Genomic DNA, 16651 nt, shown 5'->3' with positions numbered 1-16651 from the left:
AAGTCAAACTTTTCTTTTGGAGAATTGCTCACAACATATTGGCCACTAAAGATGCACTTTTTCGTAGACACATTGCTCAGCATATCCCACTTGTACTCTTTGCAATCTGTTTCCTGAGACAGTGGAACATGTTCTATTTTCTTGCCCCTGGGTTGTAGCTACTTGATTCGCTCTTCCACTACGATACAAAGTGTCCGTGCAATCTATCACTTCAATGGTCAATTGGTTTGATATGATCTGTCAATTTACTGCTCCTAAAGTTTTTTTCACTCATATTTCTTTCTTAATGTGGAATATTTGGAAGCACAGATGTTGGTGTGTATTTAGCCACCAGACCCCAAATCCTATCAAGGTTGCTATGAAAGCTCGCTCTGATGCTTTGGAGTTCTTGGATTCTGTTCCTAGCTCCAAAGGAAGTTCTTATTGGTTCCTGTGACCACTGCAGCCCATACATGGACTCCCCCCCTGTTCGCTGCCTTAGGTTAAATACTGATGCTTCGTTTTCTGCATCCTCTTCCACTTGTGGTATTGCCGTTGTTGTTCGTAACGATTTGGGCAAATTAATGGATGGTTTTGCTGGAGTTCTTCCTGTTCTTTCGCCGCTTGCGGCAGAACTCCTTGCCATATGTGAAGTTTTGTCTATAGTGGCAAGACTACCTCCTGGTCCTGTCTTCTCTCATCCTGATTCAAGCCCTCAAATCTGGAATGGCTCCTCAAGATTGGTCTGTCACAATTCTGTTCGGTGTGCAGGTTTTAGTCCTGCCTGCCTCTCCCTTTTTCTTGTTCTTTGCTTTTTTCTGTTATTGTAATCTTTCCGCCAAAAAAAAAAAACTCATAGAAAACCATCGCTATATCATATTCACTATTCAAAACTAACTCATTCGAGGACTCCATATATTTTGGACAAAACAACCAATTTGCATGACTTCAAATATGGATCTCCCAGTTACCTTCTCTATTCAGTTCTCTGTCTTAGACCCAATTTGAGTTCCTCAATTCGTCGTCAACGAACTACTCCTCCTCATTTCAGTTCAAGCACAATTTCTGCTTTATAAGACGACTTAGCCTCACTACACGTTCTGAGATAAGAAACAGTATCGACATCAATCTAAGAAGCCCTGAAATGGTCGCCGGAAACAGAATTCAATTTCTCTGACGAAGCCCGATGCACCAAAAAAACATCAATCCGATCAAACTTAATCAAATTTCAAACGAGAGGATCATGTTTCATACCTCATGCAGCGCAACCCGTCGCCGGAGCCTCTGAAATTTGCCCAGAAACCGTCGGAGCTACCGTGACTTTCCGGCATCGATTCTCTCTCCACGATCGACAAATGATCAAGCCGTGACCAGAGACGTAACGGTGATGGCGAGACGAAGAGGATGACACAGGCCAGCGCACCTGAGATGGCCCAACGGAGGAGTTCCGATTGGGTCACGTCCTCGGGTGTTCAGGTCAGCGATCCGGGTCTCGACCTTGAGTCTTCGCGAATGATGTGGGGCGTTCGATTTTGATCTGGTTCTATATGTAACCCTCCCATAATAAATTTGGACGGCTGTAACGAAGCGGTGGAGAATTTATATGGCCCAGATTGCACCACGCTAATTTCTCTTTTTCCTTTAGTCCCAAAACTTTTAAAATTCATAAAAATTAGATCGGGTGTCCAAAAAAAGTCCAGAAAAATTCTCACGTACTCGTCGTTTCACGTATTTTATTATCAAACTCCTAAAATGAAAATTTCACTTTGTCAAAAATTTCAAAAAATATTTCAGAGCACCATTTTAATTATTGAGATCGTAAAGTAACTTTTAAACGATCTCAACTTAGCTCGACAAATTTTTCGGGGCTCACATCAGCATCTCGATTGTTCATTTTTAAGTCTTCATGGTTAGATCATTTTTATAAATTTTCAGCCAAATTGAAAATCACTAAGACATTATTGTAATTTACCATTATCAATACAAAAGGTTCTGATTAGACATATTTGGTTGATCAATTGATTTGATCTAGTTCAGTACCTTAATAATATTTCAATTTGATTGAATATTTACTAAAGTGATTTACTTATGGAGATCTCACAACTGAAAAGTCGATTTGCCAAGTTGTGATAAAAAAATGTGTTCCATAAGCAATCCCTTAAGTTGGCAAGCAAAAAAAGAGATTCCAGTGTGGAAGAGCCCTACATATGTACACCTGACTTTGCTCATTGCTTTCTCAAAAGTACGAACACTCTCGGTTAAACGTTAAATGCTAGACAATTAAATATGATATCTCCAAAACATAAGTCAAATTGAAAACTATTTAGTAAAGATCCCTCGCTTAAATAAACTATCAAATTGAACAGCTGCCATTGAGTATATAAGCGAGGCTATTTGTACTTATAAAAAGCCACAATTTTACAGTTTTAAACATATACGGTTGCCACAATTTTTTTTTCCAGTTCAAACAAACATAGATAAAGTTGACATGTTATGCAGTTGATTCTCTCTCTCTCTCTCCTTTGCTATATATCCACCTCGTATAGTATAATTAAGGAAAATGTAATTAAATCACACAAAGGCTGCTATATTAGCTAGTTTTGGACACCACAATAAGTCTTCAAAGCAGATTGAGCTCTCTGACCAGCCTCTGAATAGTAAAATCCAAGAAACTCGACGTGATCGAATGGCTTGAAAAGCAGAGGATGCTCTTCATCCACAACCTCCTCTGGGGCTTTTATTATGTAACCTGCTTTTGGGATAGAGAACAATCCAGTGGAGTACCTAGCCTCATTTCCTGTAATCATCACTCGATGATGTGGAGAATGTAGTCGACCATTTGTCCATGCCTGCACATCAAATTAGCACAAATTTTATCATAGTTAAACCAATTAAAAACATAGCAATTAGTATAGTTCTGACTTTTATGGATCCAAGCATGTGTCACACAGGAAACTCACTGTTTCTGTTGAAATCAGAGCATTCAACCCAAACCAATAGGCAATGAGTGAAGACGCAGATGATGTATACATAGTTTGATCTCATATATAAGCATTTGGCAAGACTATATATGAAGCACTGATTGTGGATTTCTTTACGTTTGGTCAATTACTGTGATAGTATTTTCACAATTAAGAATATATATATAAAGCAACTCACATAGAGAGAATCGCCAATCATGGCGATAAATGACTCTGGCGAAGGTTTAACATTGATCCATTTCCCATCTTTGGTTTGCACCTCTAGTCCTTCAACTTGGTTTTGGTGCAGAATAGTGACAATGTTCTTATCTGTGTGGGAGTACGTTTAGGCCCAGCTTAGTCTCGCTGGTTTGAGGGCCCTTATATTTCATGACTCGAAGAAGGTAGTTTGTTGACCCTATGTGTTCCTCCAGGTATTTCTCAAGTCCCAAGCTCTCCAGAATCATTCTCCTTATAATTTGATCCAGCTCAGATAGTTTCTCCGAGAAGGAATGAACAGTTTTGCTGCTATGAAAACCAATATTTGTGAGATAAGCATTTGATAATCAACTACTATTAGGTCTCATGCGTACAACGGCCGGAAAATTAAGTATATTTTTCTTTTAGATATATGGATTAATCAATGGATTGCATGTATGATTAAGAGTAACAGTTACCGACAAGATAATATAGCAGGATATATTTGTTGTTGCCACTATATACAGTTGGGGGAAAGAATGTATTAACCTAAAATTTGGGTTTTGTTGAGGCCAAAAAATGTTTGTGAAACTTTGAACTTGTCCATAGACGTCTGCTTCATCAATACTCATGCTCTCATATAGTGGGACCAAGGTTTTAAATCTCTGCGATATTTCCGATATATCTCCCGATATCTCATTTTTTCGACGAACCGATATATCTAGGGGGTAAATATCTTATCTTTTACCGTTTCTGCGAAATTTCTCCGACATCGTCAAATATCCCCGATATATTAGATATTTGCGATATATCCCCGATAAAGTGAAGAAATATCTGTAAAATTTGAGGTAAAAATAAATAAAAAAACTCGGTAATTCTCTAAATGAAAATCTGTGTGAAGAGAGATCTCCTAAAGGCAAATCTGACTATCTGAGTGAGGAGAAATCCCTTCAAGGTGAATCTAGGTGAGTAGAAAATCCCCTCAAGGCGAATCTTTACCCCGGAGAAATACCCACAAGGCGATTTTGGGTGAGAAGTAATTCTCTAAAAGTCTAAATGCAAATCTGTGTGAGGAGAGATTTGGTACTATGTAGTCTATGACTATGTCTGTAACTCTGTATGTAGTTTGTAACTCTGTAGTTGAATAATAGAAAGAAGATAAAGCCATAAAGGTTCAATTATTCAAATGAGGCCAAATGATATTGCAAAAGGAAGTCAAGGAACCATATATGGATGACATGATGAGAAGAGAGTGCAGAGTACGGAGTATTAAATTTTAGCTATCCATCTTGAAAAAGTGAGGAATAATGAAGCTACTGTGTAGTTTGTGAGTGTATAGTATGTAGTTGAATAGTATAAAGAAGCTAAAAGTTCAAATGCTAAAGTAACTATCAAATGTAGGTATATAGATCTACTTCATGTTGCAAGCGAGCCGCTTGATAATGGCATTGATCCACTTCATGATTGGATTATGCCTGCACACCTCGATGATGAAGCTGGAAGACCTCTTCCACAAGTTGTAGAAACTGCAACTATTGCTGGAATCAACGTAGAGAGAGTCTTATCTGAAGAAGTTGTTAAAAACCCAAAAGATAAATCAAATAGTGATGATGCGTGGGGTGGTATAGCAACTCCAGATAGTTCTGATGATTGTGGAGAGGGTGGAAGCGGAACAGGTGGTGGAGGTGAAAGATATGAATATGGACAATCTTCTGTGGATGGAGGATTCCAATTTACCTGTGAAGGTAATTTTGATCATGCCACCCAAGATGAAGACCACGGAGTGAGAACAGCTGGTCATGGTGCTCAAGAGAAGACCCGATATGGGAGGAGGACTAGAGGTGCAACTGATGATCAAAGTACCCCATCTGATGTTTCTTCAATTGCCTTAAGTTTTGACTCTATCAGTTTAGGCACAGAGCATAGTGAGATCTCAAATGAACCTCATGAAGGCAACAATCAATTTGGTTATGATGCTTATGGATATAATCAATATGGAGAAGTATATGATCAGTCATCCAGTTGGGTTCATCCTTATTATCCCCTTATAGGGGAAACAGTCGGCAGCTCTAAAGAGATCTATAACTATCATGTTCATCACTACAATTCGCACTATATGGGTCATATATCTTGGTCTGATTATTGCATTTTCGTAGACCAGCGAGCGGCTTTTCAACCGCCTAGAGTCTCTTTTTGGATGTAGATGAAGTTGACATTCATATGTATTTATATGTAGTTCTAAATTTCTAATAAATTGACTTTTTTCAAAAACGATATTTTCGTACCCTGTATCCCCGATATCTCCCTTTTTCAAAGTACCGATAGATATGAAGATAGCGATATTTAAAACTTTGAGTGGGACCATGGGGTATTGCCCGACATAGCCATGAAAGGGCTTTTGAGAAACGTTTCGCAATTTGGTTTGTAAAGGTAGGTCGAAAAGCTCTTCTGTTGCTTCAAATATGCCTTTTCGAACGTCTGAAGGAACTTTGTTAAACAAAGCCTCGACGCAACCATACTCTTGGAGTGCGGAGCGGACTCGAGCTCTAACTGAGTCCCACTCGGGGGTGCCTGGCTTGAGATTTTTCAAGGAGAAATCAATGGTGGGAAGTTTGAGAGGGGTTTCTGATCCCATTGTTATATCTGGTGGGGTTTAGAGAGGAAGAAGGAGTAGCTTGTTTGAGTGCGTTTTGGATGATCTCTTCAGTCTTCTACTTGTCCATCTATTTATACAACTCGATCTGATGATGTTATGATGAAGAGTGACCGAACAAGTTGAAAAGAAAGAGAGGATATACTTTTATGGGACGTAGAATGAAGTCGCATGTAATGAGGTATGAATTAACTAGGAGGTAATTACAATTAGGCCCATATATTTTTCCGAGTTTGTCTTTGAACTAACTCCTTATTTCATACATTTCTCAAAAAAAAAAAAAAAAAAAAAAAAAACTCGTTATTTCATACACATTCTAAAAAAAAAAAAAAAAGTATAGACAAACTCAGAAAAATGTGGTTAGCCACTCTCCTAATGAGCTACTAGCTAGCCACCTCCTTATTAGACACACTTTTGTAATAGTATCATTTGATACTAGCAAACTATACCAAATTATTTTCTGTTTCATTTGTTTATTAGATACATATAACAGTGGCATATAGGCGGGTAAAATTGGTATATTAGAATACAGAGATTTATTATATACCAATATCAATAGGTATATGAGAAAAGATAAAAGTAAATAAAATAAAAATATATAAAGTGATAGATCACTCTTTCAGATAAAAAAAAAAATGATAGATCATGTCCTTATCCGTATATTTTGTTTATAACTATGGCATTCAATTTCTCTCACTGAAATCCGCATCAATACTCACATTTTTATCTTACATGTTTTTTTTTTGTTAATTGGTACATGTTTAATATGTTGTCAAACCAAAAAAAGTATATACCAAAAATATTTAGAGAAAATTACATATAAGTGCATTTTAAGGTGTTGTTTTAGCCTAAAGGCCACCCAATATTTTCTTCCTTCATAAGGCCACCAGATACAAAATAGGATTAAATTTTGAACATTAAAAATAAAGGAATTTACAGTTCTGCCACTCTCAAAACAGACCCAAATTGTGATATCAATCTAGGGTTTGTTTCATTTTCAGAAACGCATCCTTCTCTCTCTCTCGTCGCCGGCGCACGTTCTCTCTCGTCGGCGGGACACTCTCTCATCGCCGACGTTCTCCCTCGTCGATGGGCCTCTCTCAACCGCCTCTTGATCTGGACCTCGTCGCCGGCGCTCTTTCGATTTTCTGTGGAGTATCTTTGTTTGCAGTAGCTTTCTCTTATCTTTGTTTGCAGTAGCTTTCTCTTTTCAATTTCGATTTGTTGTGGAGTATCTTTGTTTGCAGTAGCTTTCTCTTTTCAATTTTGATTTGTTGTGGAGCATCTTTGTTTGCAGTAGCTTTCTCTTTCAATTTCAATTTGTTGTGGAGTATCTTTCAATTTCAATTTGCTAGTAGGCTTGACAGTCTTTCGTTGTAGCGATTGTTCTGCTTTGGAGTATCTTTTAGAATGTTTGGCAGTATGTTTCATGATGCTTGACAGTAGCTTATCTTTAACAACAACTTGGCTTACCAGCTTGCATGTTTAACAAGAGCTTTCTGGTTCTATCTCAATAGCTTTATGGTTCTTTGACAGTAGCTTTACACATCTACTACAGTAGCTTGTTTAGTCTTTTACAGTAGCTTTTTGTTGTTTTTGTCAGTATCTTTTGTAGCCTTCCACTGTAGCTTTCTTATTCTTTAATAGTAGCTTTGTTTGTTATCTTCTCTCATTTTTTTCTCTACTTGCAGGAAGAAAAAATGGCTGAACATAGAGACCGAACACCACAGTATAGAGCAAGTCTACAGTCATTCAACGAGAAGATGAAAACCTACAAAGGGATGATCAGTCCAGATGTAATGTTGAGGTTGAATAGGACACCATTATGGGAGATCATTTATGTCTTCCATCATGGACTTTTAAAAGACAGAGAATGCAGAAAAGTAGATGAGGACATTTACATATGTGGCAGTTGATTTTGGTAACAACTTTTCATTCATGCTTTGTAGTAGCTTTAAGATTGCTTGGTAATAGCTTTCATATGTGTACAGTAGCTTTTAGACCTTCTAAAACGATTACCAGATTTTGTGTTTAGCAAGAGCTTTATAGTTTTGTATTAGTACCTTTAGTGTTCTCTAACAATAGATTTATGCTTCAATATCTACAATATCTTTCTGTTTGGTAGCCACTTTGATGTTTGGTAGAGCTTTTAGGTTTTTCACTTTCATATCGGCAGTAGCTTTCATGCTTGTTCTTAATATCTTTTTGATTCTTTTGTAGTAGCCTTCCATGTCTCTAGGAGTAGCTTTTGTGTTGCTGGATGTAGCTTCCTTACTCATATAGAGTAGCAGTTTCAGTTTGGGAGTAGCTTTCATGTTGTTTGGTACTAGCTTTGTCAGTCTCTAGGAGTAGCTTTCAACTTCTGTTTCTTAGTAGCAGCTTTCTCAATCGTTGGAATAGCTGTGTTAGTCCCAGGGAGTAGCTTGTGTTCCTTGGTTGCAGCAAAGCTTCGGTCCTCATGCTTTTCATTGTTTGCTATTACTGTAGCACAAATGCTTGGGAAGATATTGTTGGATACAAATGCTTATGATGAGTACATAAATGTTATTCTTGCAGCATTCATACTTCTTAGTACTTTAGTTGCATCACATTTAATTGTTGTTATGCTTTTCTAATAGTTGATATGATTAGTTTGGTGGTACTTTTCTGAGCCTTTGAGAGTAGCGTTCTTAATATATGGGAGTAGCTTTTTTGTTTCATAGGAGCAGCATTCCTAATTAATGTTGAATATGTCAGCAGCTTTTGTGCTCACTAACAATAGCTTTTATATTAACTGGCAGTAGTTATCCAATTCCTTGAAGAAGAAGACCTTGAAGAGGAACTGGTTAGAGAGAAGAGGAAAGGGAGGAAGCAAGCTAGAAGGCTGAATTTCGAATCAAGCATAAAAAAGCAAGCCTACTAAAGACAAGGAGTTCATTTATGCCAATAAAAGAAGAAGGAGCGGCAAGAGGCATTAGATGATAATTCGACCAGTAGCTTCATGTAGTGGTGACAGTAGATTTTTTAGTCTATGAAAGTAGCATTTTCATGTGTTGATCGTAGCTTTATGATTGTTTTATTTCCAACTTTGATATTTGATGAAAAATTTACTGGTGACAATAGTATTTTGAAGTATTGACAGTGGCTTGATGAAGTGTTGACAGTAGCTTTGTGTTTAATTTTCAGCTTTGATATTTGATGGAAAATGATGTCTATTTTGATATTTTCAGCATTAATTTTCATCTTTAACATGAATGTCCTTTTCCAACTTCATTTTGTAACTGTTCTTGCTATGGACAGTTTGGCACATTTATGTCTGATATTTCCATGAATCAGACTAATGAAAAGGGCAAAAGGCAACTCCAATCTTACATAACCATTGTGTAACTTAAAAACATAATAAAAATAGGTAAAGCAAAAATTGTAAAAATGTGATGAACTTAAAAGCTTAGACATCCAATAAGATTCTCAACAAATTGAAACTGTTGGAATTATGACAAAGTTAAACACTAAAGTTCAACATCAATCTTGAAAGTTATTGCAGAAGCTGTTCCCATTGTAAAAAAATTCGAATATAGTAAAAGCTATTACTGAAGCAAAAACTACTCCCATTGCTGTAAAGAAAAATACTCCCAATATTGTCAAAAGCCACTCTCAATGTTTTAGAAAGCTATGCATCTGTTCATGTACTAGTGTCAGCTTTCAGATTTGCACCATACATGTTGCCTTGTTGTGGAGCCCCTACTCACCACATCTACCACCCTTAATAGGCCTTGTTGTGGAGCCCCTACTCACCACTTCATCCAAACAGATTTTGACCGGGCAAATGGACTTCTAATCAATGGAGACTTCACAACAGAAGCTTAAGAGAATAAACAAAAGCTAATGGAATCATATTGAAAAAATACTAGCAGAACAGAATAAAGTCACTATGATAGTTATACAAAGCTACTAAGTGCATTCAACAACGAAGAAATAGTGGAAGAACAAAGATATGACAAAGATTAGTATTATAATCAGGAATGAAGACAGCAGCACCTATCTCTATCAATCAGATAGCTTTTAGTTTTGATATGAATGAAAACACAGTGAAACTGATAAGTAATGCACAGTAGCTTAGTTTGCTAATGATAGTAGCTTGTGGAAAGCATGACAACAACATTTCAAAACTGCAGCAGTAGCTATTTTGCAGTATATCAATTCTCCAAAAAAAGAAAACAGATAAACCAACAAATAATGCATAATAAGTTCATCTTATAGCAATAGTAGCTTATCAAAACTATTCCAGTAACATTTTTATAGAGGATCAGTATCTTTTTCTATAGGATATCAAAACGAAAATCACAAAATAACTCTATGACCAAAGCAACAGAACCAAAATGAAAATCACAAACCAAACATAGGGGAATGAGTCACAATTCAAACATAATCAATTGACTTTATGATGATACATATCCACTTTACAACACAACCAATTGGACTTTCAACGAAATGAATCAATCTATATTCTATATTAGTTTCCAAAGCTCAGGTTTTGAATTGAAATAAAATTAATTTCAAACAAAATCAAAAAAGAAAAACACATCAAAGACGAAGCAGTCAAGGTCGAGGACTTGAAGATGAAAACGCTGCGGTGATGGCTCCGGCGGATCGTGTAACGCGTTCCCGATGGAGGTGGATGCAATTGATTGGAGAATCGATCGCCGGTGACGTGAGAGGGACCTCGAGATGCTTCAATTAGACAAGTGGCCGTTGTGCTTGGAACACCGAGATCTCTCGCCGTTTAGGTCATAGTTAGGGTTGATGAAGGTCGTAGGCGTCTTGATCGCCGTTGCCGGAAGCTAGAGAAACAAAAGCGACAAATGGTTGTCAGAGGACGAAGAGGAAGAAAGAGCGCTTCCCTAGGAGAGTCGCACAGAGAGAGAGAGAGAAGACGGAGAAAATGAGTAAACTGAGATCAGCGATTTGATTTTCTTAGGTAGAAGGGCAAAATCGTCAGAGAACAAATTATTTTGAAGATGCAAGTGGCCTTATATGTACAAGAAAAATAAGGTGGCCTTATGGTTAATTAAAGTTTCAAAATGACACTTATGAGTAATTTTCTATAATAATTATCATAGATATCTGCTTTATAAATGACCAAAAAAAAGAAGTATAATTGCTTTAGGTTTCTTGACTTTAGATAGATAAGGATAGATGATTACTCTCTCTCTCTCTCTCTCACAAGTTTGTTATTTGTCCTCTCTCTTTTGCACGAGTTTTGTCTTTACAAGGAGAGTTCTTCTCTCAACCATTTAAGAAGCATATATGTTGCTCTTCAAGTTGAATGGAAAAGCCTAATTGACTACTATCTTCTTCATCACCAGGTATTAGAACGATTTAAATCTTGAGGTATAAGCAATACTCACAATTGATTTTGATTGAATTATTTTAAACACATTAGACTAAGTTAGTAGCATCATATTGACATGCATGGTCGTCCATGGTTGGTTGGCATGAATCTTTGTGATTTGATTTCTTTCTTCCTTTTCTATTTCATAACTTGCAACCTTATGGGTTCGTCGACTTTTTTCTCATTTTGATCTATTTATATGGGTGCTGAAGATGGGTAGATATACAATTAAGCGAGAAAATGGCTGGAGATAGAGAAACAGAGATGCAAAGATAAAGGGAGAAGAAAAGATATCAGAGAGAGACAGAAGATTTTGTTACCGGAGTCTTGCAGTTAGATATGACCATAATTGAATAAAAAAGAAATAACTTACTTCGAAGAAGAAAGAATATAAATCAATAAATGAAAATATAGCGATAATACAATTAAATATTTTGTATTTTGATACTGAAAAGATAAATTTTATTCACACAACTCTAAATACTAAATACACATTCCTTTTTTCACACACCCAACATCACATTTTATGGGTAAGTTAAATTACCAAAAGAGATATTTATATTAACAACAAAGAAACATAGTTGGAATTAAGAAATATATGCAGTTTTTTTTTTGTTTCCAAGTCTACCGGATATCATGAATTTGATTCTCAATAATTTAGCATGCATGGAATCGAGCCTTCTTATCAATCTAGTTTCAAAAATGTATTAACTATCCAAATGATATGGACAAACAAGAGCAAGTGAAAACCGTTGAAAAATTCCTCAAGAACTCTTGTGATGTATTGTTTTGTTTCGCTTCAATTTCATCATCAATAGTTCACAAATCTCAACAATTGGCATATGAATATTGTCTTGGTCAAGTCCTCAGTGATAAGCAATTCCCCATTGGCATTTGAGTATGTTCAACCCAACAAGTGAAAAGCAATTAAAACATTCTTTGGGTGCCATTGTATTAACTTTAGTGATGACCATGTGATTTACCGAAATTCTCACATTGAGCCATTGAGAAATTGATGCTGAGTCTTCTAGTGTAATATGCTATTCTTTGGGTCTCGTTTTTTTTTTTTTCAACTGCAACAAATGCAATAGGTAGTCTCTCTTGTATAAGAAAAAAAAATAGGTAGTCCCTTACCATATATTTATCTCAATTTATTTCAGCAAAAAAAAAAAAGATATGTATTTAATGAAGGGTGGTGCTATTCACACACTTATTTTCTCTATTCACACACCTCCTCTATTTTTATATTACTTTAATCCAATTTTTATTTACAAATTACCCTAACTACCCTCTCTTGCAATTATGTTTCTTTTTCTTTTTTCTATTTAGCAAGTCAATCATGAATTAAACATCATTATACAATAAATCAAAATTTTTTTGCTACCAAGATATTATGATTATGTTACGAAGATCTTCCAAGTAACACTAATAGTAGATATGGTTTTGCTGTCCACATTCTAATCTCAAAAGAACGATGAAAAATGGTCATTCTAAATGTACCCAGCAAATATCTAAATATACCCAGCAAATTTTTTACACCCAAAACAATCCTAAAATCTCTAACTACACCCAGCGAGTTTTCCGATAATACCCTTATTTTTTATTAAACCCAGCAAAACTCATACACCCAGCAAAACCTTATCGAGATGAAGAATAACAAACACCCAGCAAACTTCTTCGTTCTTCTGAGATGAAGAATACCAATCTTATAATGATATTTTTATTGCTGATCTGGTAACATAGATTTAATTTAATTAATCAGATTGATCCTTCCGATCCAGTGCTTTCTTTCTCGATACGTAGAATTGAGATAGATGATGATGGAAACACCGGTCTAAATCCATTCTCATTCACTTGGCTATCATCAATCGATCCAACACTCAATTTGCTCAGATTGCTTCACTTCCCCAACTCTCGAGTCTCGATGTCTTTCTCTTTCTCTTTCTTTGTCCCACATCTTAAGTCGGAGGTTAATATTTTTAATTGGATCAAAACTCAAAACTCAGAGTTGACGAGTTTAGGTTAGTTAATTGCTACCCATTCTAAAGCAACATCAATAGGGACTAGGGCAAGAATTAGAAAACTCAAATATGTACTATGGATCCTAGGTCACTAGTATCCGGCCAATTGATTTCTCAATGTACTATAGACCTTTGAAATGTTCAGGTCAGTAAAGAATTAATAACTTAATGCACGAGCCCGGAGATGTATTTCATTGTGGAAGATATATAGAGGACACTTGAGAAACTGTATAATGGTGCCAAAAGAGGCTCACAAGGTACAAAGAACGCAGAGATGCAAACGCCTCACTGCAAGCATGGCATCAAGAATCACAAAACCCAGCAACAGTCGAAAATGCATTTTCTTCGATCTATTCAGCAGCTAATTAAGTCTTTTATGTTGAATGATAAAAAAAAATGAACATACTTTAATAGAAGTTTCTAAAATCATGATTGCACTCACACTTTTGTCAGTACCATGTGTATTAAACTTAAGAAATGAAGCAAGTTTAATGAAAAATGAAGTTTGGAATTCAAGTTTTTTGCGGGAAGAAAACCATGTTGTTTCATGAATATAATATTGCTAGGTACAAATAGAAAACACAATTTCAACTTTTATGGTTTTTTGTTGTTGTCATTATCTTAGTTTACCATGACTTTTAATGTCATTTCTTATGGGGATACAACCGTCTTTTCATGCAAATTATGATTTGCTGGGTATACTTAGATATTTGCTGGGTACATTTAGAAAGACCCATGAAAAATCATCTCGCAAAGTTAAGTTTACAGCATAAATACTTCCATTGTGTATATTAGAGCATGAATTTAAGTTTACAGCATAAATACTTCCATTGTGTATATTAGAGCATGAATTATCTAAATAATTTGGTAGAAAATAACAAAAACCAATGTACCAATCCACAACATTGCTTCATAAAAATACAAACTAACAAGCAAGAGCAACTAGAAGCATCAAAACCAATCAACTCTCAATAGAAAACACAAACCCTTCCTTTCAAAAAAAAAAAATTGCTGAAACCCCCTCTCTCAAGACACTACTAGAATTATGCTCATAGACATCATGCCATTTAAGTCGCTGAGAAATACACGCGATGTAAAACAATGTCATTAACATTGATTCCTCAAAAACCGATTTGTATGCATATAATTGACATCGCTTTTTACTGTTGACTGATGACAAAACTTTTGTTTGAATTTTCAGAAAACCGCTGAGCGGCTAAGTTAAAATTTGTAAAAGAAGCGCGGGGGAGGAAAAATTCATTCCCACACTTAGACATATTTGGAGTATCATTGACTTCAGCTTGCCCTAACACTATTCGACCAAACCTCCCTTTTCTCCTTCGTTCTCTGCCTCCGACAAAAACCATCCTCCTCTTCGTTCTCCGCCTCCGACCACAACCCTCCTCCTCTTCTCCATTCTCCGGCTACAATCACAACCCTACCCTCCTCGTCCTCCTCCTTTTCCGCCTCGGACTAGCTCCTCTGCTCGAAGACGGTGAAGAGAATCAGCCTCTTCGTTCTCCCCATCCGACAAAAACCATCCTCCTCTTCGTTCTCCGCCTCCGACCACAACCCTCCGCCTCGTCTTCGTTCTCCAGCTACAATCACAACCCGACCCGCCTCGTCCTCCTCCTTTTCCGCCTCGGACCAGCTCCTCTGCTCGAAGACGGTGAAGAGAATCAGAGATGGAGGCCGGGCTTTTGGAGAAAATTTGAGCTTTTTGTCTTAGGTAATTGACGAATTTGTTCAATGCATGTCTTCAAAGGATTTGTGAGTCCTTAATTCACTGATATGATTTTGTTTATTATTTTGCTTCCAAGGATTTGTGTTTCATCTACCGAAGCTTTGTGGGCTGCATTCGAGCTTTCTGGGCATTCATGTTCTGAGCTTTCTGGGCATTCTCCATATCTGGTTTGCTCTCTCTCGATTCTTCTCATTGTTTGTGATTGATTTTGGGAAATTTTTGCGCTTTTGTTGAGTTATAGGTTTGGATTTTGCAGAGGAGACTTCGAACTGTGTTTTCTAGTCATGAAGGTTTCTGTAGCTTGGAAGTTTTAAGCTTGGGCCAAGAAGCGAAAACAGTAACTACTCCTTATGCTTGTTACTTCATTTTAATCAATTCATGGTCTCTGATGTTGCAGCTGTTTGTGTCCCTCAGTCCATCGAGTCCCGGCCACACTCTATTTCCCACTATAAATCAGACGCACATCCCCTACAATGGGGACTCCACCATTTCAATCAAGACCCCTTTCCCTCTGCTCTGGTGTCCTGTGAACCCAACTAAACGACACCCTCGCCATGTCAATTAACTCATCAAACGCACACCCTTTTCTCTCCTGCATTTTTATTTTCCATAAAAGGCAGAGGCAGCTTCACCAAACAGTTCTCACATTCACAACCCAGGTACGTTAAATACGTTATTCATTTCAGTTTCTGGGGAAAAAAAATAAAAAGAAGACATTTTTAGAGTTGGGTTATTGTTTTTGCATGATCTCTGTTTTTATATTTTTTTTTCTGGGCATGCTTTTGTTTTTCTGAAATTTAAGTAGATCTGTCACTCTCAGATGAACATGAACAATATTAGGTGAAAACCCTTTGGGTCATTTAATGAAAAAATGGATCTTGATTGATTGTTTGATGTGTTAGAAATTTGTGGTGTCTGATTTTTCCGAAGGGTGAGTTGACCACCTCAACATATCTCTGCTTGATTACCTTTAAACTGTGGTTTGCTGTTTCTTGAAATAGTTATTTACATTGTTTGCAGATTCAGTTGTTGTGATTGAAAAAGGTTTTGCCTTTGATCAGTGTTATAGGTTGAGGTGAAATCGATTTGTTGGCAACATGTATCTTCTGAGGAGAAAAGCTCAGAACCCTGTGGAGGATGATTCTGCACAGAAAGAGGCACAGAAAGAAGCTCAGAAAGAAGCAAAGGTAAATAATTTACTTTTACTTGTGGCAGTATGTGTGTGTGTCTTTTTACGCCATTGCAGCTGTTGATCGTGTCATGGTGTCATTATTTCTAGAAAAACTATTCTGAATTCCTCTGTTTCTACGGGAAAATAAGAATTTAGGATTTGAGGATAATTGACTTGCCAAATAGGAAAAAAAAAATTTGCAAATGAGGGTAGTTAGGGTATTTTGTGAAAAAAGTTGATTTAAAGTAATAAACAAATAGAAGGGGTGTGTGAATAGAGAAAAATGGTGTGTGAATAGCACCACCCTTAATGAAAATATATTGTGTATTGTGAATGAGCATAGTTTAGGAAGTTTGGGGTTGTGTTTCTAGTAAAATATTAAAATAAAAAAGTTAATAGGTTGTGTATTAAGTAAGAGATGTGTATCTATCATTTAGCAATGTGTGAATAAAATTTCTCTACTGAAAAATTCTCAAAAAAAAAAAAAAAAAGCAGAGGAGGAGATAGAAAAATAAACTAATGCAGAATAAAAAAAAACTAGAAAAAGGGCGATA

The 16651-nt window shown here is 36.5% G+C and overlaps 1 long non-coding RNA gene and 1 pseudogene across 2 annotated transcripts; one reads left to right on the top strand and one right to left on the bottom strand.

The window, feature by feature from the left end:
- Positions 1-2546: 2546 nt before the first annotated feature.
- LOC133739510 (probable 2-oxoglutarate-dependent dioxygenase AOP1) lies at positions 2547-5772 on the bottom strand (annotated as a pseudogene).
- An 8613-nt stretch (positions 5773-14385) lies between these two features.
- On the top strand, positions 14386-16181 carry LOC133739504 (uncharacterized). 2 transcript variants are annotated; one of them, XR_009860663.1, is made up of 5 exons: positions 14386-14911; positions 15003-15093; positions 15183-15263; positions 15384-15585; positions 15988-16181. It is a non-coding gene; the product is annotated as an uncharacterized LOC133739504 (long non-coding RNA). The 2 variants fall into 2 exon arrangements; XR_009860664.1 differs by having other exon boundaries at positions 15947-16181.
- The last annotated feature ends 470 nt before the right edge of the window (positions 16182-16651 follow it).

Source organism: Rosa rugosa, chromosome 1 (genome assembly GCF_958449725.1).
Source record: "Rosa rugosa chromosome 1, drRosRugo1.1, whole genome shotgun sequence".
Taxonomy (NCBI): domain Eukaryota; kingdom Viridiplantae; phylum Streptophyta; class Magnoliopsida; order Rosales; family Rosaceae; genus Rosa; species Rosa rugosa.
The sequence above is the reverse complement of the archived record's forward strand: the minus strand, read 5'-3'. Positions and strand labels throughout refer to the sequence as shown.